Source organism: Macaca nemestrina, chromosome 7 (genome assembly GCF_043159975.1).
Source record: "Macaca nemestrina isolate mMacNem1 chromosome 7, mMacNem.hap1, whole genome shotgun sequence".
NCBI classification, from domain to species: Eukaryota; Metazoa; Chordata; class Mammalia; order Primates; family Cercopithecidae; genus Macaca; species Macaca nemestrina.
Window position 1 is genome coordinate 92952434 of NC_092131.1, and position 26526 is coordinate 92978959.

The window sequence follows — 26526 nt, forward strand, 5'->3', positions numbered from 1 at the left end:
TAATGTCTTTGTCTTGTTGGTATTGGGGTAATGGCAGCCTCATAATGATTTAGAAAGTATTCCCTCTCTTGTTATCTTCTAGAAGAGATTATTGAGAATTGGTGTAATTTCTTCCCTAAATGTTTGGTAGAATTCACCAGTGAACCCATCTGGACCTGGTGCTTTCTATTTTGGAAGGTTATTAATTACTGATTCAGTGATAGTAATAGATATAGGCCTATCCAGATTGTTTCTTCTTGTTTGAGTTTTGGCAGATTGTGTTTTCTGCTTTGTGTGGTTTAATTGAGCATTTTATATGATTTTCTCCTTTCTTAGATATCAGTTATACTTTCTTCGCCTCTTTTAGTGGTTTCCATAGAATTTTCAATATATTTTACAACTAATTCAAGTCCACTTTCAAACAACACTGTACTACTTCATAGGTAATGCAAGTGCCCTGTAACCTTGTAATAACAAAATAGTTTGAATTCCTCTCTTCCATCCCTTGTATCATTACTATCACTTATTTGAATTATACATAAGCATATATACATATATATACACGCATAATTGAATACATGATTGTTATTATTATTTTAAACAAAGTGTTATCTGTTTGATCAATTAAGGATAAGAGAAACAAAACATTTTAATTTTACTTTCACTTATTTATTCTCCGATGTGCTTCCTTTCTTTATGTAGATCTGGGTTTCTGATCTCTATTAATTTTCCTTCTCTCTGAAGAACTTCTTTTAATATTTCTTGCAAGGTAGGTCTACTGGTAACAAGTTCCCTTAATTTTTGTTTGTCTGAGAAAATCTTTATTTCTCTTTCACTTTTGAAGGATAACTTTGCAGGTTACAGAATTTTAGGTTGGTGGTTTTTTTTTTTTTAATCTCTCAACACTAAATATTACACTCCACTCTCTTTGTGCTTGCATGGTTTCTGAAGAGAAGTCAGATATAATTCTTATCTTTGCTTTGCTTTTTCTTTAAGGTTTTTTCTTCTTCTCTGGATTCTTTCAACATTTTTTCTTTATCTTTGATTTCCTGCAATTTGACTATAATATACATATGTGTAGTTTTTTTCTTTTTTTGCATTTATTCAACTTAGTATTCTCTGAGGTTCTTGGATCTGTGGTTCAGTGTCTCACTTTAATTTGGGAAATATCAGTTATCATTACTTCAAATATTATTTCTATTCCTTTCTCTTTCTTCTCCTCGTGATATTCCCATGTATGTTATACCTTTCATAGCTGTCCCACAGCTCTTGATTACTTTGCTCTGATTTTTTTCCAGTATATGTTTTCTCTTTGCTTTTCCGTTGTGGAAGTTTCTATCATTATATACTTATGCTCAGATACTCTTTTTTCAGCTGTATAAAGTATGGCATTGAGTCTGTCAAAAGCATTTGTTATTCATGCTAAAGTGATCTCTAGCATTTCTTTTTGATTCTCCCTTAGAAGAATCTCAACTTCTTTTCTTACATTATCCATCTGTTCTTGCATGTTGTATACTTTTTCCATTAAGGCCCCTAACATATTAAGTTTTAAGAAAGTTCCTGGTCTGATAATTCCAACATCCCTGCCATAGCTGAGTCTACTTTTGGTGCTTGTTCGTGTGTTGTTTGCCTCTTAGTATATCTTGTAAATTTTTTGTTGAAATCTGGAAGTGATGTACTGGTAGAAAGGAACTCTGGTAAATAGACCTTTAGCTGTGTGTGGTAAGGTGTGGGGTGGGAGAAGCATTCCATTGTCCTGTGATTAGGTCTCAGTCTTTCAGTGAGCCTGTGCCCTGGACTGTGAACTTCACCAGTGCATCTCAGTTTTTTTTTTTTTTTTTTTTTTGTGGAACAGGTTGGGTAGAGGAATCTGGGGTTGGGTAACTTCCTTCCTCCAGGTAAATTAGGTTGATAATATGCCAGCAGGTTATAGGCTCTGGTAAAAGTGTTTCTCTTCAGAGCAGGCCTTGTTAAAAAGACCAGAATTCTCTGGCATATTTCAGAATGGTTTTTCTCTTCCTTCCTCTTTTAGAAACACAAGGGGATTTTCTCTGATATTTACCATAAGGACCTAGTGGAGCTCTTGGAGGTAAAACTCACGAAAGCATGGGGATTCCCCTATGACTGGGTCCCCTCTGGAGTTTTTGACTCTCAAACTTGTCCATGCTGAGCCCCCATCATTTATAGTTCAAGTTTCCTACCTCAACACTGGTCTTCATGGAATTTCCTGCTCGTCGGTTTCACTTTCAGAAAGTTGTGATTTTCTGCCTCTGCCTGTTTATCTCTGATTTTTGGTGCATCGGTTTGCCCTGTCACCGCAGTTCTCCGACAGATCTAGCAAGAACTGTTGATTTCCCAGTTTGTTCGGCTTTTCACTTGTTGTTAACTCCTTACATGCCAGGCCCAAAACTAGAAGCCAATCAGTTTATTTTTAAAAAGAGTCTTCTTACGTTTATTAAAAAATTAACATTTTATGAGGATTCCAGGATTCTCCTTCCATTTTACTTTACCGTCTATTCTCTGTTTCAGTTAAAATTTACTTTCTAATATCTCTCCCAAGAAAAGTTAGTATACACTACCCGGATCATTTAAATTGAACAGTCCCATACAATTGAATGCTTATTTATTAACTATGGTAGTAGAAGGCTTCCCTTCTCCTGCTCTCGGTGGTAGCTTGCTGACACTTGAGATCGGAATATGAATTTAGAATAAGTGTTCCTCTCGGTGAATGCAGCAAATTAACGGAATGTTCCTTTTGGAATGGCTTCTATTTGGAGTGTACTTTACGGTACCTTGGCTCTTCTGTTTCATTACATTTTAACTTTGCTTTTTCTAACATCATTGGAAGCGGCCAGAGTTGGCAGCTCTTGCATCATGTATCCAAGGAAATATTTTGGGGGCCTATTAATTCTCAACAACTTCAGCTGGCAAATGGAAAGTCTGGAAACAAATGAGTTTGGCGGACAGCCCAGGCTGTCAAACCAGGCTCCTGTTCATTAGTGAGGACCCACCTTTTGTGCTCTGATGCAGTTCTACTTTGCAGATGGTTTCTTTATCTGAGTTAGTGGACGGCTTTGGGAGCTGGAGGATTATTACTCTACTCACTCAAGCAGGAACATGGAGGCACAGAGGACAGCATAAAGGAGAGGCACAACTGCGGTCTCAGTGGAAGGGTCTTGAGGTGTTCTACCTGCATGGTTGTTTTTCTCTCCTGGACTCTTGAGGTTTGCATTTCAGTCCCATGGATGAAGAAATATGAACTCAGAAAAATACCTTTCTCTTCCTTTTGGAACAGAAGTCACATTCTGACACGTGTCATATGTGTGTCTTGCCCATGAGCAGAGCTCTGGGTGTCTTGGCTGCTCCATCATTCTTTCCTCATCCAGCTCTTCCCTCCCCACTCACCATCTTGGTCTCTGGGGTTCCCCTTGTCAAGTCAGACAAGTGGGAAAAGCTCCTGGATGTTCTACCTCTCCTCTTCCTCCATTTACTTCTTCTCTAGAAAAGAACTTTTATTTTCTTATTACAAAGGTATTGGTGATTCCTGTAGCAATTGTGCAAAATGCACTCGGTTGAGTTTAAACTGGGATCCACTGGTCAACGGGGTTGGGGGGATGGTGTACCTTATTCCCACCCCCCCGACAAACTGATTTGTATGAGTTTACTATTAGTTTTCTTTTTGCAGGGGATAAGGTAAGAGGCTTGCAAAGGGAGAAGAGACACATTAATCACAGCATTTTAAATACAAGAACTGTAGAAACCCACTTGGCTTTCCTCCATGGAACCTTGTTTAGGAATTGCATTTGATTTTCTAGACCTTCATCTAAATCAGCAGTTCATAAAGGATGGCCCAAGGACCCCCAAGGATCCCAAAATTTCTTTAAGAAGGTCTGCAAGGTCCTCCCATTTCCAATGACATATCTGTGTGAAGCTGGATTTTCTTTGCCTAATTCAACCCAACAACATATTGCGACAGATTGGATGCAGAAGCAGACCCAATAGTATAGCTGTCTGCTATGATGCCAGATGTTAAAAGAGATTTGAAAAATGTAAAATAATGCCTCTCTTCTCATTAAGATTTTCTCTTTTGGAGAAATATAGCTGTTTTAATAAAATATTTGTATAACATGTAATGGGTTTTTATTGTTATTTTAAAAGGCTCTATGAAGTATTTTAAAATTTCTCAGTTTTCACTTCTAATAAAGTAAATGTTGATAGATAAAACCAGCAATTGCTTTGGGATCCTCAATAAACTTTAAATATGTAAAAGGACCCTGAAAACAGAAAGTTTAAGAATAACTATCTGGGTTATCTCTTCCAATGCTAATGGGTATTTTTGTGCCTTAAAAGCAACAGTTGTTTGGAAGATGTCCTTCAACTACGATGGATAATAAATGATGATATACTCATACATGGAATACTATAAAGCAGTGAAAATAGATAAGCTACAGCTACACAATATTATATGTTGAATAAAAGAACCCAGGCACAAAAGAATACATGTAGTAGAGTTTTTAAATTTGTTTTGTTTTTTGAGATGGAGTCTCACTCTATCAGCCATGCTGGAGTGCAGTGGCATGACCTCAGCTCACTGCAACCTCTGCCTCTCAGGTTCAAGTGATTCTCCTGCCTCAGCCTCCCGAGTAGCTGGGACCACAGGCATGCACCACCATGCTCAGCTAATTTTTTTTTTGTATTTTTAGTAGAGACAGGTTTTGCCATGTTGGCCAGGCCACTCTCAAACTCCTCACCTCAGGTGATCCACCTGCCTCGGCCTCCCAAAGTGCTGGGATTACAGGCGTGAACCACCGTGCCCAGCCCCTTTTTAATTTTTTAATTTTTATTTTGTAGAGATGGGTCTCACTATGCTGCCCAGGCTGGTCTCTCCTGGCTTCAAGAGATCTTCCCACCTTGGTCTTCCAAAGCACTGGAATTGACGGCATGAGCCACTGCATCTGGGCCACATTGTAGGTTTAAAAACTAGTAAAAAATAAACGATAGTGCTTAGGGATGCATACCTAGGTGGTGAAAGTATAAAGAAAGGCACAGAGGTGGTATCTTGAAAGTTAGGATCGTGATTGCCTTCATGGAGTTGGGTGAGGGCTGTACATGGGAAGAGTGTGTAGGAGCTTCCTGGAGCTGGCAGTACCTAACTTGTATACATTGAGACTTGGTGCCTTTCTCTCTGTGTGGGTCTGCTGGTTATTAACCTCTTGACTTTGAGCTTTAAACTCACATTTTTATGTGACTTTCTTGATGCTGGGGCTGGGACTCTGGAAAACACATTCTCCTTTGCCACATGGCTCTGTAATGCACTGACAGTGCGGGCCTCTGGAGAGAGGCTGGCAGGCTAGAGGAGGGAGAAGGGATTCGTTATTTCCCTTGTCTTTCTGCTCTTGTCAATGTCTCTGCAGCCACGCTCCTTCACCCTGGCAGGTCCAGTCAATTCCAGTAGTAGCTGGTGAGTCCAATTTGTAGCTTTTTATTTTTATTTTTTGAGGTGGAGTTTCACTCTTGTCACCCAGGCTGGAGTGCAACGGCACGATCTCAGCTCACTGTGACCTCCACGTCCCGGGTTCATGCAATTCTCCTGCCTCAGCCTCCTGAGTAGCTGGGATTACAGGCGCCTGCCACCGTGCCCAGCTATTTTTGTATTTTTAGTGGAGATGGAGTTTCACCATGTTGGCCAGACTGGTCTCGAACTCCTGAGCTCAGGTGATCCACCCGCCTTGGCCTCCCAAAGTGCTGGGATTACAGGCATGAGCCACCACACCTGGTCCAGCTTCTTATGCTACTTGAGACAGCCTTGATTTATCTTCTCAGAGGGCTCAGCACCAGCCAGCAAGGCACCCAGTCCCAGTGGAGCCTTTTCTCAAAGGTCTCAGTTCCATCTCTGCAGGATCCTTTCTTCAAGCTTCTAAACTTTAATATTCCCACCCTCCTTCGTTTATCCCTGCAGCTCTGGGGGTAGTAGCTGCTTCCTTCAGGTAGCCACTTTCTATAGAAAACACTTACTACTTATTATTACCTAAGGTTATAAATGGCACTGGGCCCTTTTACTGTTGTTGTTGTCATTTTCATTTTATTACCAAGCATTGGAGGAACTGCTGAGGAATCTCCTTTGGGAGATGCTCTAGGTATTACCTCTGTGGGAAATCCATGTCTACCATGATCTATTTCATTCTCGATAATTTAGTTAACACTTCTTCATTTACATTTTTTTATTAAAATAATTGGTCTCTTGAGTGAACGCTTATAGTACAGAAAATGGTTCCGGGAGTGACCCCAGGTCCTCAAAGACGGGATTTGGGGCAAGATTCAATCTTTGGGTTTGAATACGGAGCTGAGTTCCTTGTCATAGCAGGCAGTGGCATCATGAGTAATTAGTGTGTCACCTGCAGTGGCGTGTGAACAAATGCTTCCTCAAGCAAACGCCTGAGGAGCAGGTGGCTGCCGTGCTTGACTGTGAAAGGATCATGATGACCACCAGGACTGTAGGGTGGGTGGCTCTTCCTCAGTGCACTGGAGCACATAGAGAAAGGAAAAGGACACACTCAGGCCATTAAACTCTCTGTTCAAGTCTCTACCAAAGAACCAGAGAGAACCCTCTAAATCTTTCTTTTTTCTTTATAGCTCCAGGGCCGACCTTGCTGAAAACTAGACAAAATACTTAATTGTGCAGGATGAAGAATTGCAACCTAAGTGAATTCAAAGCTATGGCAAGCCTCTACATGAAATTTAGAGGGTTCTTTGGGAAGGAATGGGACCCTGAGAACTGATATGGAGATATTTGGATGCATTCAGATGAAGCTGATAATGTTAGAGGCCTGAGTCCCTTTAATCCTCCTTCCTTACCGGTGGAAACAGCTTGCCATTGGTGTCTGAGGAGACCAGACTTTTATTGCTGGAAGAAATTGTAATAATGTCATGGAGGGAAGTTGCCTTGAAAGGTGGGCTGATCCTTTTCAAGACTGAACCAGCTACCTTTCGTTGCTCAACAAGGTCTAAAGAACAAGTACAAAGCAGGACACCAGAGGAAATGGCTTATGTTTCAAAAGAATTGTGAGATCTGACCAATTTATGTTACAAGAAACTTTAGGGATAAGAGTAGTAATGTGTTATAAGGGTGTTAGACAAAGAAGACGGGATATTACACTGGGTAGGACCAAATCCCTGTATGTGGTTGCACTTACCAGAGACCGTGGATTTAATGTGTGGCTGGAATTAGGTTTAATGGTTTATTTGGTTTGGATGACCGAAGCTTGGACTCAGTGGGGATCCACCCTTAACAAGGATGAGATGCCGGAACTTCCTTGCCATAATGTAGGGGAAGGGATCCAAAGGTTTAGGGAGACAGGAATGTTGAAATTTTTTTTTTTTTTTAAGACAGAGTTTCACTGTTGTTTTCCAATGATGCGATCTTGGCTCACCGCAACCTCTGCCTTTCGGGTTCAAGCGATTCTCCTGCCTTAGCCTCCTGAGCAGCTGGGATTACAGGCATGCACCATCACGCCCGGCTAATTTTGTGTTTTTAGTAGAGACGGGGTTTCTCCATGCTGATGTCAGGCTGGTTTTGAACTCCCAACTTCAGGTGATCTGCCCGCCTCGGCCTCCCAAAATGTTGGGATTACAGGCGTGAGCCACTGCGCCCAGCATGAAATGGATTTTTTTTTTGAGACAGAGTCTCGCTGTCTCCCAGGCTGCAGTGTAGTGGTATGATCTCGGCTCACTGCAAGATCTGCTTCCCGGGTTCACACCCTTCTCCTGTCTCAGCCTCCCAAGTAGCTGGGACTACAGGTGCCTGCCACCACGCCAGGTTTTTTGTATTTTTAGTAGAGATGGGGTTTCACCGTGATAGCCAGGATTGTTTCGATCTCCTGACCTCGTGATCCTCCTGCCTCGGCCTCCCAAAGTGCTGGGATTACAGGCATGAGCCACTGCGCCCAGCCTGAAATGGATTTTTTACATTAAACCTTTACCTCCCAACCCCGCTACCTCCCAATTACATCCCTCAAGAGGACCCAGAGTGTCTTCCCTTTGTTAAGAATCTGAGAAGCACAGTGGTGAGGGGGCCATTGTACCATCATGGACGATGCTGCTACTCATTTGGATTCTGACTGCAGCAGGGATGATGGGATCCCCAGGTAGCAGAGATTGAGTGGCAGCACTTAACCCTCAAGATAGGTGGGCCATGCAGAATGCTCAGTGGGAATGAGGGGCCAGCAGACTGCTGCCGGCCACAGGGATCTTTGGCAGTGGATGATTGGCTATGATGGTGTCCTTAAGAATGGAGTAGATAGGCAGCCTGATAAGTGTTGCTTTATCTATTTGGTGGCAGAAACCTCACCAGGTCTGGGTGGCCAGAGGTGCCACAGGGAATAGTCAAGCCTCTCGCCCCAATCCCAGGCATAACCAGTTCTCAGATTGGAAACCCCTTGATTGAATCCCCTTGAGGGCGGCTGCACTGTCACAAGTACAGATCGTGAATCTTCTTCCAAGCCGAACCCAAATGAACACAGAGTCACTTACAAGAGTGATGTTACACAGAGGAAAAGGAAATATTGAGTCCCTTCAGGATTTTCTGACTCTGAATTGATGTTAATTTCTGGGGATCCAAAATCAAAGTGAGGGCTTAGAGTGCTTAGGTAATAAATGGAGAATTAAGCCAAGCTCAAATCATAGTGGTCCCTGTAGGTCTGTGGACTCATGCTGTGGTTATCTCTCCATTTCCAGAATACAAAATTTATGGTGTACATACTTGGCAATGGGCAGAATTCTTTAGTTGTTTCTGATAGGAAGTCCCTGGAACATCCTTCCCTATCAGGATAGTAAATCAAAAGCTTAACCACAATCCTGACTCTGAATGGATGTAAGTTCCACCATCGAATAAGGATAGATGTGGTTGATACTCACCACATACTTTGATCCCATTAACTCACCTGTTGGGGCTGTGCTGATGGTGGATGGATCCTGGGGAATGAAGGTGGGCCCTTTACTGCTTAATCAAGTGGTGACTTTGATTGCTGCTGCTATTCCTGATGTGGAATTTTATTTTGGAGCAAATCAACATGACCCTTAATAGTGGAATGCAGCTCTCTACCAGATAAATACCTTTTCACTAGACGCATTTGCAAGCACAATCAGAAGATGTTTGCTTTTACCTGACAAAGCCAAATGACACCTGCCTGATATGGTATGTTATAGTTCACATTTAAGGTTTTTTAAAAATAAAGAAAAATCATAATGTCTCTTATATAAATACAATTAAATTTCTATCTTAGTGTTGTTACAGTATCAAGACAAAAGAGACTGAAGAGATTTTTATTTGAATTAAAGGGTGTATTTGAAGGGGTTTAACAAAAAGTCAGGTGTCATAGAATGCACATTTACTTTAGGGGCCAGGGGACATGTTGCTGAGAAAGGCAGTCACCAATCAGGATACACTGAGAGGCATGCTAACTACTGACCAGGACACACAGCTGAGTTCACGGGATGTAGGTGATGAAAAACCCAGTGCTTCAGCACAGAAATCTTCATGCATAGCCTCCAAACTCCAGTCTCTGGTTCAAGGTCAAACTGCTCTCCCAAGGACATCCCAGTGCTGTGTGCCCTGGAGCCAGGCACACTGGGGCTGCATTTCATGCTGCACATGGACCTGGAGCAGCACCAGAGAAGGCTCAACTTGCTAGTCAGTTGGTCAAAGCTTTTGTGAATTAGCCGGGGGATAGTCGCACATCAAGTTAGTTACACACCATCTGGATTACCCAGAACCAACACACATGACAGTGAGGATGTGTTGGAGACTGCCCTGTGTGAGAAATGCTTTATGAGCAAGAAGAAAGATTATCTCTCTGGTCTAGTTTTTTGATGAAGCCTGTGGAAAAATTAAAGCTTCGAAATGACTTCTCAAGTAATTAGACTGACCTCATACCCAAAGCAGGAATAAGCTTGCCAAATACAAAACTATGAGCTCCACCACCGCTGAGAAAAGATAGGAAGCAGCTTTCTATCTCCATTCTTGGATGTAAGTGTGGTTCCTTTGGCTTTCAACAGGCCCAAGGGCTTCCCTGGGTCTTCGTATGTGCCACACTATTTGTCTTTATAAACTTTCTGGTCCACTTCTGTGGCCAGACTGTGAGTCGGCAGAGACATACACCAGTGTTTACTATTCCCCATCCTTGGCTATAAGTATGTGTCCAATAAACATTTCCCCAGTGGAGAAGTTTAATTTCTTTTTTGTCTTTTTATCTCTCTGCACTGACAACGTCCTGTTCTATAGGCTGACAAATGCACCCACATACACACACTCTCTTGAGAAAGATGAGATAGAGGAGAACAGTTGAGAATTACGTGTTTTTTGTTTTTCTAGCTTTACACTACGGGGCATCTCTAAGGAGCTGCAAATAATTTCTCCTAATAGTTAAAATGAGATTCTAACTCATTTGAATTTTAAAATATATGCCAATGGGATTTTAATTTTGTTTCACAGGGAAGATACTAGACAGGATGCCAATACAAAGCTAGGTTCAGAAAGCTCTAAAAAAGTCTTTCAGTTGACATCTTTGAATTTGGCAACTGACTAAATAGGACGGACGGTTGTTTCCACTGATGATGCTACTCATAGGCGGGGTTTCAGTGCATACCTGGAGGAACTGAAATTTTGGAACTGAAAACGAGCACAGAGAATTTTGCAAACCTCCTCTTTCTGGGAGAGGTCCTACCTCTGTGTAGGACCTGTGGAACTGAAGATCTTTTACTTGGGTGAAGATCCCCACCAAATAAATAAAAATCATGCAAGGTTGTTATCATCTTTGCTGATGTTCACAAGCCTCCATTTTTTGTGCCCTTAGTTTGCTAACCCATTGCATGCACATAACACACCAAAAGGTGAGCAATATTTACCCCCACCCTGCATTGGAGGAGAGCGAGTCTTGGAAGGGGTGAGAACAATTCCCCAGCGTCTCCCAGGAAGGAAGTGACTGAGTGGGTTCCTTCAGGTCCTCATGCCACGTGGCTTCTCAACCATCTCTAGAGAGGAGAGTGGGCACCTGGAGGACAGCAACTCTAGGTCTGAGAAAGGATCCAAGGCATGGACTTGAGGAATATAAAGACTACTGGGAAGGTGTCCTGCTTCCTATGGGAAAGGTGAGAACAACTTCTCCTATGTTGACAACCCAAGGTTCTAGAAACTGGAGAGTCCTTCTGGTCATGCAACGTGGGAAATTTGCTAAACCATATGGGCTTTAGTTTCCTTCCTGATCATAAATGAGGATAAATAGTGCTTCTGCTGTGGGATTAAATGAAACAATGAATGCAAAGAGTGCAACACAGAGACTTGGAGATAGGGCAGCAATTGTGCTTTCTATTCGCTCCCTTGGTGACTCTTTCTGTCTGAGCCAAGGATGCGTGGCACCCAAGGCTCCATTTCATAATTTCATAGGAGAAACTTTCTCTCTCTCTCTCTCTTCTTTTCATAGAGACAGAGTCTTGCTCTATTGGCCAGACTCACTCTGTTGTTTAATGCAGTGGCACGATTCTAGCTCACCGCAATCTCAAACTCCTGGCTTAGTCCATCCTCCTGCCTCAGCCTCCCGATTAGCTAGAACTACAGGTGTGTGCAACCCTGTCAATTAAAAAGGTTTTTTTTGTAGCAACGGGGGTCTTGGTATGTTGCCCAAGCTGGTCCTGAACTCCTGGCCTCAAGCAATCCTCTCATCTCAGCCTCCCAAAGTGCTGGGATGATAGGCATGAGCCACCGTGCCTGGCCAGGAGAACCTACTGACCTCTTCCAGAAAGGGTATGTGGCAACAATGACAGCATGTCTGTGATGGTGTCCAATGGCTCAAATTTAGTGTCACTGTGTATGCCTTGGACTCTAACTTTGAGGTATCATCATTGGAAACAGTCTCTTTCTTGCAGTCTCTCATCGCATTTTAAAGTCAGCAACTTTTCTCCCCCATTACGATTTTATGTCCTGTCTTGGTACGATCTAAGTGTAAATACAGAAATATTTATCTGAATGTATATCCATATGGATAGAACATGAATAAAATAGATGGCCGAATGGGATTTTTTCCACTTCTGTCCCACCCTCAACCCTTCTTGTTTCTTTTCTCTGTCTTGCATCTTCTAAGTTTTTTTTTGTGTGTGTGTAAGCGTGAAAAAGAAGCTGCTGATGCTGGTCTGTCTAAGTTGTACTATAAGAGGCAGCCCAGGTTGATAGGAGAACTGATTGCTGGTCTGTCTTGTGTTTCATTTGGAAGAATCTAGACTCTGCAGTTAAAGGAGCCCTCAGGAGTCCTCCAATCTGGTGGACTGGGAGCGGGGAGTTCTTCCAGGAGGAGTAGGGATGGGGTGAGAGCAGCACAAGGGGCCTTATAGACACTTCTCTGGGTGACAATGGGACAAGCAAAGGACTGACTTTTGTGTGTTTCTGCTGTTGTCTAATGGTAAGATTTCTTTCTGGCAATGGATTGTACCTTCAAGCACTTTTATTTTTGAGATGGAGTCTCACTCTGTCTCCCAGGCTGGAGTGCAGTGGCATCATCTCAGCTCACTGCAACTTCTGTCTCCCTGGTTCAAGGGATTCTCCTGCCTTAGCCTCCCAAGTAGTTGGGATTACAGGCATGCACTACCACTCAGCTAATTTTTGTATTTTTAGTGGAGACGGGATTTTGCCATGTTGGCTAGGCTGCTCTTGAGGTCTTGACTTCTGGGTGACAATGGGACAAGCAAAGGACTGACTTTTGTGTGTTTCTGCTGTTGTCTAATGGGTAGATTTCTTTCTGGCAAATGATTGTGCCTTCAAGCACTTTTATTTTTTGAGATTTAGTGTCACTCTGTCTCCCAGGCTGGAGTGCAGTGGCACAATCTCAGCTCACAGCAACCTCCTTCTCCCAGGTTCAAGCGATTCTCCTGCCTCAGCCTCCCAAGTAGTTGGGATTACAGGCATGCACTAGCACACTCAGTTAATTTTTGTATTTTTAGTAGAGACGGGGTTTTGCCATTTTGGCTAGGCTGGTCTCAAACTCTTGACTTCAGGTGATCCGCCCATCTTGGCCTCCCAAAGTGCTGGGATTACATTTGTGAGCTACTGCACCTGGCTGATGTTCAAGCACTTTTAGACATGGCTCACATAGCTATGAAGTTACAAATGTAATCTTAATATCCCTCTCCATGTGTCTCTCTGTCATCTATCTATTTTTAAAACAGACCCAAAGAGGTAGGTTTTTTTTTTAAAAAATCAGGATTAGGGCATCACACATTCAGTCAATAAAATTCTACCATTAAGAGTGTAGCAGTTAAACCATATGCAATTTAGTAATTTTTATTTATTTTAATTTAATTAATTTATTTTTATTTTATTTTATTTTATTTATTTATTTAATTTATTTTTATTTATTTATTTTTGAGATGAAGTCTCACTCTGTCCCCCAGGCTGGACTGCAGTCCTGCAATCTCTGCTCACCGCAACCTCTGCCTTCTGGGTTCAAGAGATTCTCCTACCTCAGTCTCCTGAGTAGCTGGGATTACAGGAACCCACCACCATGCCCAACTAATTTTGTATTTTTAGTAGAGACGGGGTTTTGTCAGTCTGTTGGCCAGGCTGGCCTCAAACTCCTGACGTCAGGTGATCCACCCGCCTCAGCCTCCCAAAGTGTTGGGATTATAGACGTAAGTCACCGCGCCCAGCCAATTTAGTAATTTTTAAAGGCATGGAATACATGCACACACTTCGCCTTCAAATGTCACATGCAGGAATGTCTTCTTGATGAGCGCTCAGAAGTTTTAGGGCCCCAGGGTCCTGTAAGAACACCAGCTCTCATGGACTAGAAGAGGCAGTGGGGCTCTTGGCCATCATTTAATTCAGGGGGCTTTGGGTTGTGCTCTGTGGGACTCTACAGACAGTGGAGGATTTTAACTGGGCATTCAGGCTTTCTAGGACTTCTATAACAAAGTGCTACAAACTGGGTAGCTGAGGACCACAGAAATTTATTATCTCACAATTCTGGATGCCAGAAGTTTGAAATCAAGGTGTTGGCAGGGCTATACTTCCTCTGAAGGCACTGGGGGACCAGGGTGTGTGTGTGTGTGTGTGTGTGTGTGTGTATGGGTGTGGGTAGGATTAAGATCTGTTCCAGACCTTCTTCTGGGCTTCTGGTAGCCTCAGGCTTGTAGTTGGCCATCTTCTCTCTGTGTCTCTTCACATTGTCTTCCCTCACTGCACGTCTCTGTGTCCAGATTTCCCCCTTTTAAAAGGATACTGGTCGTATTGGATTAGAGCCCACCCTAATGACCTCATTTTACTTGATTACTCTTGTAAAGACTTGGTTTCCAAATAAGTCTTTACAAGTATTTGAGATACTGGGAGTTAGCATGCCAACATGCCTTTCTTGGAGAGGATGTAATTCAGCCCACAACAGGTGCTCAGGTGCTTTTACGAGGTAGGAACTCTATCCTCTTTTTTCGTTGTTTTTTTTTTTTTTTTTTTTTTTTTTGAGACAGAGTCTCACTCTGTCACCTGGGCTGGAGTGCAGTGGCGTGATCTCGACTCACTGCAACCTCTGCCTCCCGGGTTCAAGCGATTCTCTTGCCTCAGCCTCCTGAGTAGTTGGGACTATGGGCATGCGCCATCACGCCAGGCTAATTTTCATATTTTTAGTAGAGAGAGGGTTTTACCATGGTGGCCAGGCTGGTCTCAAACTCCTGACCTCAAGTGATTCTCCTGCCTCAGCCACCCAAAGTGCTAGGATTACAGGTGTGAGCCACTGCACCTGGCCTCTACCTTCTTTTAATAGGGCAAGATTTGTTGGAAAAGAAGTTCACTGCTAAACGTTTTGAAAACCCATCATCTGAAACATGAGGAAACTGAGGCCCAGTGGGGTAGACGATTTGCCCAGGTAGTATGACTTATGGGGCAAATTTGGGACTTGAACCCATGCCTCCAGACTTTGTGTGTTTTTTTACTATACAGCAGTAGCTGTTATGCTAGCCCCTAGGAAGTTCTGATTGCCGGCATGGTTGTTAAACCAACTTTATTCTTTTAAGTTTCATCAGTCTTTTTCAAAAATGTCCCTTTTAATTGGAGAATTTGACATTGACATTCTGTTGGCTGGAAAGAGCCTAAGGCAACATAAAGTAATTGTCTTTCATTAGAAGAGTTCAGAAGTACATTTGATGATCTTGGTCACCTGCTGAAAAATATTCATTTCTTCCTGGAATAATTTTGAAGTGAAAAGGTGGAAAACAATCCAACAGTTAATGACATATGATCGATACTGAGTAGGAAGAACATAATGCTTTTGTTGGGCTACTGCTTCTTTGATTTTTTAAATTCCTTGTCACTTTTTTTCTCCTACATTATCTGAAAAGACTTAGTGACAGAAACTGACTTGAAGGATTCAGAACTTCTGGGAGAGTGGATCCCAGTCTGAAAATCCTGTGTAGTTTTGATTTTCCTGTGACAGTTTGGTAGTGTGTGTACACCCACAAAATGAAAGTAATTAGTCAGTGAGATTAATCTCATTAGGCCAAAATCTATGCTGTACTGTTTAGATGAATTCAGGGCAACCAGAGATCTGTCCAGGAGGCAATGCTGAGATGAGAGTGGGTCATATCTGTGCTGGGTGACCCCTACCATTCTCCCTCCTCATTGCCCTGTACCTGGACACCCCTCCATCCCTTGCTTTCTTCCTGTATCACTACTAGGGAATTCTGGGAATATGGCAGCTTGCATGCACATCTCCAAGACCCCTTCCTCTTTGGAGTAATTCAACAACCAAGGCCAGTGAGGCAGCAAGTTCCCCCAAGCTCTCAAAGGAAGAGGTGGAGGCTAGCATTTTCCAGGACACAGGGTGAACACGAGGGACTCATGCACAGAAGCCCTGCCTCTCCTAGCAGCCCAGAGCTTCCTCTAATTGTACCCCTTGAGAACTTCCAGGCCTCTGCACTGTCTGCTCCAAGGGAGGCTGCCCATATTGCTGACCCCAGAGAGCTGGAGGGTCCCCACGAGGAGGCACAGGAATATTTGTGTACTGCATGGTTAGGAGCTGACTTACTGGTTGAGTGGAATAAACCTAAGAGCAGTGAGGCTCCTTTGGCATTCCTCGGCTGAGAAATGAGTCAATTTAGGTCCTTTGGGAAGCAGCTGGTGAGACACAGAAGCGCAGACTATTCTGGAGGTAAATGCATGTGAAAGATAAAAAGGAGAAGGAACAAGACTAGGCAGAGAAAGTTGTAGACCATGAGGTGGGTCTGCTGTCTGTGCAAGAAAAGGCATAAAGAAGGCTTGCTGTGCAGCTCTGGGAACTTAGCCTTCCCCAGTGGAGCTTCAGGACAAAGGCTGCCCACAGTGTCCCTAAGGGACAAAAGTGGCCAGGCCTAGTACTGCAGTGGGCTCCATCACTGTCTGGCAGCTGCTGAGGAGACTATGGCCTTGGCTCAAACACTCCAGCAAGTCCTAAAGGTGCTGCAGCCAAAGAATGTCAGCCGATTGCACTCCTCACCCAAGATTGTCTCAGGAAGGGAACTCTGAGCAGGGCACCCCATGGCTGCTACAGGGGTAAGGCCCAATCGCATCACTGGCCTCAGCAAATGCTGGAAGGACCCCAACAACCCGACCTGTACACACTCTACACACAACCAGTAAGAGGCCAGAACACTATGACTACGGAGGGGACTTGGTAACTTGAGAGAGGACAGCCAGGTTAATGAACTCTCTCTCTCCCTTTCTCCCTTTGCTTTCTTCCTCCCTTCCCTCCCTCCTTCTCTCTCTCTCTTTCTTCCTCTCCCTTCCTTCCTCCCTCTCTCCCTCCCTGCCTCCCTCCCTCCCTCTCTCTTTCTCTTTCTCTCTCTCTCTTTCTCTCTTTCTTTCTTGTCTCGTTTTGTTGCCCGAGTTGGCCTCGGGGCTCAAGTGATCCTCCCGCCTCACCTTCCCTAGTATCTGGGATTACAGGTGTGTGAGGCTTCTCTGGGCCACTCTCTATGGGATATCCCTGCTCTGCCTGTGCAGCAGCCAAAAAAACCAAGAAACAAAAAACAAAAAAATCCCCACAATACACATATATGTATATATTATATATAAGATACTTATATGCTTATATATACTTATATATTTGTATTGTATATACACACATATGTACACAGATAGATACAGCTATGTGACACATAATGACTCGTGTTCACATATGCATTTATATTTGTATAGACATAGAGAAATGCGTGCAAAAGTGTTGGGATGACAATGTGGTTATCCTAGGGGTGAGAACAAATGGAAGGCTTGTGTGCATGTCAATTAGTAATAGTTTCCTTTACAATTTTACAGTTTTGTGCACTTTCTATAACCAATTATCTGTGCACTGCAATGTTATCAAAGTAAAACTTGCACGTTTTAAAAATCTGAGTGTATAAAAAAGATTTGTAATGAAAACGGAGGCTCAGCCCCCAAATCCACCACTGGCTTGGCCATCATCCCACAGGCAATCACTTTTTAAATATTTCAGTTATCTTTTTTTCCCACACTTCTAAACAATATGTTCACACTGCACTTTCCTGATTTTTCTATTTTGGACATTGCCCAGGTCTTCCTGGGGTAACAGGGGAGCATTTATTTCCTTGGCACTGCCTCACCTGACCCTCCCCTCCCTTGTCTCCCCCATAAGATGACACTGTCTTACAATTGTTAGTTAAATCAATAAAAAAGCATTCATATCATTACGACTCTAGGAACATGGTTTCCTGGACAGTCATATATTTTGCTATGATTGCTTTTCTTTTGTAACATAGGTAATTTTGTGCATTTCCACTGAAAAATAAGTTTTTCTACCATCGTTCTCTCCCAGCAGGCAGATTCCTCCACAGAGAAACCCACATTTCTTATGTATCCTTCTAGAGAAATTTTATGCACATGCAAGCACATATGTATATATTTTCCTTTTCCCCTTGAAATAGCATACGATACACATTATCCATTCTTTGTTTTTTCTTAAAAACAATATATGGTAGATAGTATTCTACATCAACACATATAAGCATGCCTTATTCTTTATAATGGCTGTATAGTATTCTATTGCATAAATGGACGAAAATTTATTTAACTACTGGTCTATTGATGGAAATTCAGGTTATTATCAGGTCTGGAATGCATACTATATACACATATCATTTCATATGTGTGTTTGTGGTCTATTTAAAAGAAAATTTCCTGTATGTGGAATTTCTGGGTCAGACAATACAAGTATTTTACATTTGAATGATATTGTGAAGTTGTTCTTCAAAGGGAGTATACCAGTTCACATTTTCATCAATGTAATTTGTTTCTCAAGTGTTTTGCAAGCATGAAATGATTTCTTGTTTGGTAAGTGACTTGACTTACTCTTTGCCAATCCGATAAAAATAGTACAGTGAGATGTGACTATAGTTTTATTTTGTAGTTCTTTTACTATGAATGAGTTTTAGTATTTTTTTGTATATTTAAGAGTCAATATAACTCCTTTTATGTGAACTATTTATTAGTCATGTTTTGCCAATTTTTCTATGAATTGTACATTCTATTTATTGTAGAAACTATGTATGAGGGAAATTGGCTTTTTGTTGGAATATGACTTGCAGATTATTTTATTCAGTTTGGGGTTTATCTTTTAACTTTGTTTATAGTGTTTCTTTCATGTAGACATTTTCATTTTTTTATCTAATCAAATTTTGCAGTTGTAAATGAGATGACATCAGATAAATTCGAATGGAGGAACATTTGACAAAATAACTTGTCAATACTTTCAAAAGTGCCAACCAAGGTCATGAAAGATTGAGGAATTGTTACAGATACAGGAGCTGCAGGAGAAATAACTAAATGCAACATGGTTTCCTGGATAGGATCCTGGAACTGAAAAAAGGACACTGGCAGAAAAGTTGGTGAAATTTGAATAAGGTCTTTAGTATTATGCCAGCACAAATTTCCTGGTTCTGATAATTGTAGTATGATTATGTAAGATGTCAGCATTAATGGAAGCTGAGGAGAGGGGTGAGGGCATGTAAAAACTCTCTGTTCTTGTTTTGTACTTTTTCTGTAAGCCTAAAATTAGTTAGTTTTTTTTTTTTTAATAGTTTAAAAATGTTGCAATTTGGGCAGAGGCTTCCAATTATCTACCCAATATTTATTTTACTCTCTTTCCTTATTAAGAACCCTGGTTAATGTTCTAGCTTCTTTGCAGATTAAGGCTGATGGATGAGAAGAAAGGGGAATTTACCAAATGGGCCTTCTGTGAAAGCTCGTTTTGCTTTTCTGTTTCCAGTTGTCTGGGAAGCAGAAAAGGTGACAGGGTGACTGGAGCTCCAGCAGCCATCCTTAGTTTGTGAATTAAGTATCAGAATAATTTCAGAGACCTTACATTTGACACCTCTGATATCATGAACCATCTGCAGCAATGGCCTATCATGTTGTTATGAAGTCTCTATATACCTAGAATGCAATTTCTAACTGAGATAGCAGTGTGGCTCCTGGCCTGCCTCACTTCAAGAACTTAAAAAAAGACAAGTCTCCATGTTTCTTCTGGCATAATTTTGGTTTCGTTTTTATATTAAAAATTTTTCATCTATTTGGAATTAATTTCATTTGTTCTAAGGATTGAGATAGAGACCTAACAATTTTTTCTCTAAATACCTACTCAGTTGCCAACACCACTGATTTACTGAATTTCCCCTAGTGACATTTGATGCTATTTTAATAGTATTTTAGATTTTAATAGCAATTTTGGTTTATGTCTGTGCTTTCTATCTTGTTGCTCTGATCTAATTATTCAGGTGCCATTACCACAATATTTTCACTTTAGTTTTATTAAATACTTTAATGTCTAGTAGGACAAATGTCTCCTCAACTTTTTGTTTCAAAATTTTTTCTGCCTTTCTGCACATTTCCATATGAACTTTAGAATCAGATTGTGTTCTATATTTTTAATTGATGTTTCACTGAGACCACATTGAGTTTATGTATTAATGTAGAAAAAAATGACACCCTTTAAATATTGAGTCTTTCTGGCTGGGCGTGGTGACTCATGCCTGTAATCCCAACACTTTAGGAGGCTGAGGCAGGAGGATCACAAGGTCAGGAGATTGAGACCAGCCCGGACAATATGGTGAAACCCCGTCTTTACTGAAAATACAAAAATTAGCCAAGCGTGGTGGCGCATGCCTGTAGTCCCAGCGACTTGGGAGGCTGAGGCAGAAAAATCGCTTGAATCCAGGAGGTGGAGGTTGCAGTGAGCCAAGATCACACCACTGCACTCCAGCCTGGGTGACAGAGTGAGAATCTGTCTCAAAAAAAAAATACTGAGTCTTCCTATCTCAACAAAATGGAGTATGCCTTTTAATTTATTCAAGTATGTCCTTCGGTAGCATTGTAAGGTTTTATTTAGGTGAATCTTACACATTTCTTAATATTTTTATTCTCATATATTCAATCGTCTCTGGTATTTTCTTCCATTGTATTTCCTAACTTGTGTATAATCTAATAATCTTGTAAATTGATTTTGTAATCATACAACTTAATTTTTATATTGTTTATAATAATGTTTTAGTTGATTTTTTTCTAATTTCTTCAGATATGAAATAATATTGCCTGATTATAATGATACTTTTACTCTCTTCTTTATCATTTATGTACTTTAATTTCTTCCTTACATCTAATTGCATCAGATAGTTAAATTGTAGTGGAGAGGAAGTCAAAGCTCTGATATTGGAACAAGTGGGTGATTTGATATCTAAATTGGGTGATTTGAGAAAAATTTAATGAATGGGCTGTTTCCAAAGCGAGCAAGGTGTGGGGAGACATCGTGGTGCAGGACTCTGTGTAGCGACCGCGGGAAACCCTTACTTCCTCTAAGCCTGATGGGTACAGGGAAGGAGAAGCTTTGGAGCTTGGAGCCAGAGAGAGCTGTGTGAAGGGGGCCGTCAGACAGGAGCAATGGTTTTTAGTTGAGGATCACAGTCAACCTGCAATGACAGTGAGAAAACAGGAAAATGATACTTAGTCCCACTCTCTCCCTCCCTCTGATCCGCCAGTACTCTCCATTGGTTGAACCCCATGAGCAGTCTGACATAAAGTATCCTGTCGATGACATAGGTGAACTTGCTTCTTGGGCAAGAGCAGACGGAGAAGTAAACAGTGGACTGAGAGACACAAAGGGGGAGATGACCAGCACAGGGAACATCCTTGTCTTATTCCTGACACTAGTAGGAAAGCCTCTAGCATTTACCATGAGGCATATATGTTTGTATGTGTGTGCATGTATATATCTAGATAGCTACATAGATGTGTCTATCTACCTGTGTATCTGTTGACCCTTGACCAACATGCACTTGAATAGCATGGGCCAGTTATATTTTTCAATAAAGTTGAAAAATATTTCATGGGTGGACATTTTTCAATAAAAGTTACACTAAGTATGCTTGTCTCTCCTACCTCCCCTTCCAACTGTTCCATCTCTTCTGCCTCTGCCATCCCTGAGACAGCAAGATCAAGTTATCCTCTTCCTCCTTCTCCTCAGCCTACTCAACTTGAAGATGGTGAGGATAAAGGCCTTTACGATGATCGTCTTCCACTTAATAGTACATAAATACAATTTCTTATGATTTTCTTAATAACATTTTCTTTTCTCTGGCTTACTTTATTGCAAGAATACAGTATATAATGCATATTGTTACCAGCGGCAAATTCATATGGGTTGGCAGCAAACTCAATCCTTGCCTCCTCAGAGGAAATAAATTAGCCAAGAGGCAGAAGTAGGTTTAAGGCAGGGGGAGAGACTGAGGCAAGTTTTAGAGCAAGAGTGAGAGTTTATTGAAAAGTTTTAGAGCCGGAGCAAAAGAAAGCAAAGTACACTTGGAAGGGGCCAAGCAGGAAACTTGAGCTATCCAAGTGACCCGTTCAGCCCTTGACCTGGGATTTTATACATTGGCATGGTTCTGGGGTTTTATTTTCTCCTCCTTTAATCCTTCCTTTGGGGAGGGCTGTTGGTCAGCTGCCACATGCGCAGTGTTGGTCAGCACTCGGGAGAGTGACCGCATCCATAATACATTTACTAAGCTTGTGCTCATGTTCTCTGGGAGTGATTTTCCTTTGTGGGTCAAATGCCTCTAAAGGAAGCTCTTACATCTGCCATTTTGCTTCTTCCTGTGCATGCTTGAGCCTGCTCACCCAACTCCTGAGATCTTATCAGGAGGCTATGGATCAGCAGCTTTGGGTGTTTTCTATCTATTGGGAGACTGCCTTCCTCTACATTTTCAGAAAGGCAGTTTTACAACTGCCAAACCGTCATCTGATGGTCACCTGACATTCCTGGGGGAGCCCTTTTTTGCTCTTCTCATGTCTGCCTAACTACCTACTCTAACAATATAACATAGAAAACATATGTTAATCAACTGTTTGTATTATTTATTTATGTATTTAGAGACAGAGTCTCACTCTGTTGTCCAGGCTGGAGTACAGTGGCCTGATCTCGGCTCACTGCAACCTCCACCTCCCTAGTTCAAGCGATTCTTGTGCTTCAGCCGCACAAGTAGCTGGGATTACAGGGTTGTGCCACCACGCTTGGCTAATTTTTTGTATTTTTGGTAGAGATGGGGATTTCACTATGTTGACCAGGCTAGTCTAGAACTCCTGGCCTCAAGTGATCTGCCCGCCTCGGCCTCCCAAACTGCTGGGACCCGGCATGAATCACCACGCCTGCCCTGTTTATATTATTTATAAGGCTTCCAGTCAACAGTAGGCTATTAGTAGTTAAATTATCAGGGAGTCAAAAGTTATGTGTGGATTTTCGACTACATGGAGGGTTTGTGTCCTTAATCTCTATGTTGTTTGAGAGTAAACTGCATACCTTTGTGTGTGTTAGTCCATTTGTACTGTGATAACAAAATACTTTACACTGGGTAATTTATAAACAAGATAAATTTATTGCTCACAGTATTGGAGGTTGGGAAGTCCAAGATCAAGGCACCAACAGATTTGATGTCTGGGAAGAGCTTTGTAGATGTTGGCTTGTTGCTGTGTCCTCACATGACAGAAGAAGCAAGGGAATTTGCTGAAGCCTCTTTTTTATAAGAGAATTAATCCCATTCATGAGAGTGGGACCCTCATGACTTAATCACTTCCCAAGGGCCTCACCTCTGAAAATTATCACTTAGGGTATTAGGTTCCAACATGTGACTTTTTGGGGTGACACCAACATTCAGCCCACAGCAACATGAGGTCACATTTAAGAAGAAACCAATTTTTTTAATTAAAAAATTCTAAAATTGATGTTGAATATTATATCAAAATATTTGCAGCATTTAAGGAGATGATCATGATTTTTATAAATACAGTAATAATAGATATTTTAATGCATATTAAATTATTATGTTACCTTTGCAGTACTGATATGAAAACTTAGTCGTATTATATTTTTTTATATGATGCTGGATTCTACTTGCTCATATTTACTTAGAAGTTTTGTATTTTCTTAAACTGTTGTTTGAATTTACCTGGGAAACTGGTTGTGTGTATATGTGTATGTCGCTCTCTTTTTTTTTTTGAGATGGAGTCTTGATCTTGTCTCCCAGGCTGGAGTGCAATGGTGTGATCTCAGCACACTGCAACCTCTGCCTCCTGGGTTCAAGAGATTCTCCTGCCTCAGCCTCCCGAATAGCTGGGATTACAGGTGCCTGCCACCATGCCCAGCTAATTTTTGTGTTTTTAGTAGAAACAGGGTTTCACCATGTTGACCAGGCTGGTCTCGAACTCCTGACCTCAGGTGATCCGCCTGCCTCGGCCTCCCAAAGTGCTGGGATTACAGGCATAAGCCACTGCGCCCTGTCGTGTATGTCTCTTTTTGACAATTTTACCCATGTTTTAAATAGCAATTTGTCTTATTAGATTTTTTCCTTTGATGTTAATGAGTTTATGTAACATGTTTTCCTAGAAAATAATTTATTTTATCCAAATTACAAACTTATCTACCTACTGTTGACCAAACTTGTCTCGTGATTCTTTAAATTTCCTCTGTGTCTGTCATTTTCCCATTCAAATTTTTTTTGTCCGTACATGTACTTTTTCTTCTTTTCTTGGCTAGCGAGCTATAATTTTTAAAAACCACTTTTTTTCTAAAAAACAGCTCTCAGGTTTATTTTTAACACTTTCTGTTTCCTAAATCATTTATTTGTGTTCTTAATTTTAATTCATTCCTGTGATTTAGTTATTTTTATTTTTTCTTTCTAGCTTTTTGAGTTAAATTCTTAAACCATTACTTTCAATCTTTGTTATTTATTCATATTAGCATTAAAGGCTATGATTTTTCTGATGGTACTGCTTTAGCTGTAGCTCAGGGGTTCTGTAATGTAGTTGTATTATTATTTTTTCAGTTTCAGTTTAAATGTTTTCCTCCTTTGACTCAAGAGTTATTGAATAGAAGGTGCTCTATTTTTCAGATGAGCTATCAAGTCTTTAAAAGAGTTTCATACAGCGTTTTTGTTTTTTTTTTTGGAGATGGAGTCTTGCTCTGTCGCCCAGGGTGGAGTTCAGTGACGTGATCTTGGCTCACTGCGACCTCTGCCTCCTAGTTCAAGCAATTTTCCTGCCTCAGCCTCCTGAGTAGCTGGGACTACAGGTACACACCACCATGCCCCACTAATTTTTTGTATTTTAGTAGAGACGGGGTTGGCTGGTCTTGAACTCTATAGCTCAGGCAATCCGCCCACCTCGGCCTCCCAAAGTGCTAGGATTACAGGCATGAGCCACCATGCCTGGCTATTTATTTATTTATTTATCTATTTATTTTAACAGACTCTTTTAGAGCAGTTTTAGGGTCACAGTAAATTTGAGCAGAAGGTACAGAGATTTGCCATATGCTCCCATCTCCACTCATGCACAGCCTCCTTCATTATCAACATCTCCCACCAGGGCGACCCCTTTGTTACAGTTACTGAACCTACCCTGACACATCATTGTCACTCTAGAGTCTGTCGTTTACATTAAGGTTCATTTTATGGGTTTGAACAAATGTATACTGGATACTATTGAAGTATTACATAGTATTGTTTCATGGTCCTCTAACATCCTCTGTACCTTGTCTATTCATCCCTTCCAGCAACTAATCCCTGGCACCAACTGTCTTTTTACTGTTTTCATAGTTTTGCCTTTTCCAGAATGGTCCTATAGTTGAAATTATACCTTATGTAGCCTTTTCATGTTGGCTTCTTTCACTTAGCAATATGCATTTAAGTTGCCTTTATGTCTTTCAATGACTTGATAGCTTGTTTCTTTTAAGAACTGAATAACATATCATTGTCTGAATGTACCAGTTTATCCATACATCTAGTGAAGGACCTCATGGTTGCTTCCAAGTTTTGGCAATTATTAATAATGTTGCTATAAACATTTGTGTGCAGGTTTTTGTGTGGACATAAATTTTCAATTATTTTGGGTAAATGCCAAGGAGAGCTATTGCTGGTAAAAGTCTGTTTAATTTTTTTTTTTTTTTGAGACATTGTCTCGCTCTGTCGCACAGGCCAGAGTGCAGCCGCGCGATCTCGGCTCACTGCAAGCTCTGCCTCTCGGGTTCACGCCATTCTCCTGCCTCAGCCTCCCAAGTAGCTGGGACTACAGGCGCCCGCCATCACGACCGGCTAATTTTTTGTATTTTTAGTAGAGACAGGGTTTCACCGTGTTAGCCAGGATGGTCTCCATCTCCTGACCTTGTGATCCGCCCACCTTGGCTTCCCAAAGTGCTGGGATTACAGGTGTGAGCCACCGCGCCTGGCCTCCAGTCTGTTTAATTTTTAAGAAACTGCCAAACTCTTTTCCAAAGTAGCTGTACCATTTTGCATGCCCACCAGCAATGAATGATGATCGTTTCTGTTGCTCCATATCCTCACCAGCATTTGGTGTTATGAGTGTTTTGGATTTTGGCCTTTCTGATAGGTGCGTAGTAGTATCTCATTGTTTTAATTTGCAATTTCTTAATGACACAAGATGTTGAGAATTGTTCCCTATGCTTATTTGCCATCTCTCTGTCTTATTTGGTGAAGTGCCTGTTTAAATCTTTTGCCTATTTTAAAATTGAGTTGCTAGTTTTCTTATCGTTGAGTTTTAAGAGTTTAAAAAATATATTTTGGGTAACAGTTTTTATAAGATATGCCCTTTGCAAATATTGTCTCCCAGTCTTGGGAGGCTTGTCTTTTTATTTTCTTGACAGTGCCTTTTACAGAGTGAAAGTTTTTAATTTGAATTAAGTCCAGCTTATCAATTATTTCTTTCATGGATAGTGTCTTTGATGTTGTGTCTAAAAAGTCATAATTATACCCAAGGTCATCTAGAATTTCTCCTATGTTTTCTTCCTGCTTTTTTTTTTTTACTCAAATAATTTACTATCTCTTCTTATTTTTTTCTAAATATTCCATTAAATGACTTATGCTATAGAGTTCTCATTTTTTTCCATGGACCCCCCCCATTCCAGAGTTATCACTCTTCCTGTTTTAACATGAATGGTTGTTCTCTAATGCTGTTCTCTACTCAAATTC

At 41.3% G+C, this 26526-nt stretch overlaps 1 long non-coding RNA gene across 2 annotated transcripts in view; it reads right to left on the reverse strand.

Moving 5' to 3' along the window:
• Positions 1 to 20645: 20645 nt before the first annotated feature.
• The window catches only part of LOC105479392 (uncharacterized), a 57155-nt gene continuing 51274 nt past the window's right edge, over positions 20646 to 26526 (reverse strand). For both annotated transcript variants that reach the window (XR_985867.3, XR_011626071.1), the window contains one exon: positions 20646 to 20964. This is a non-coding gene — a long non-coding RNA (uncharacterized lncRNA). The remainder of the gene's footprint in view (positions 20965 to 26526) is intronic.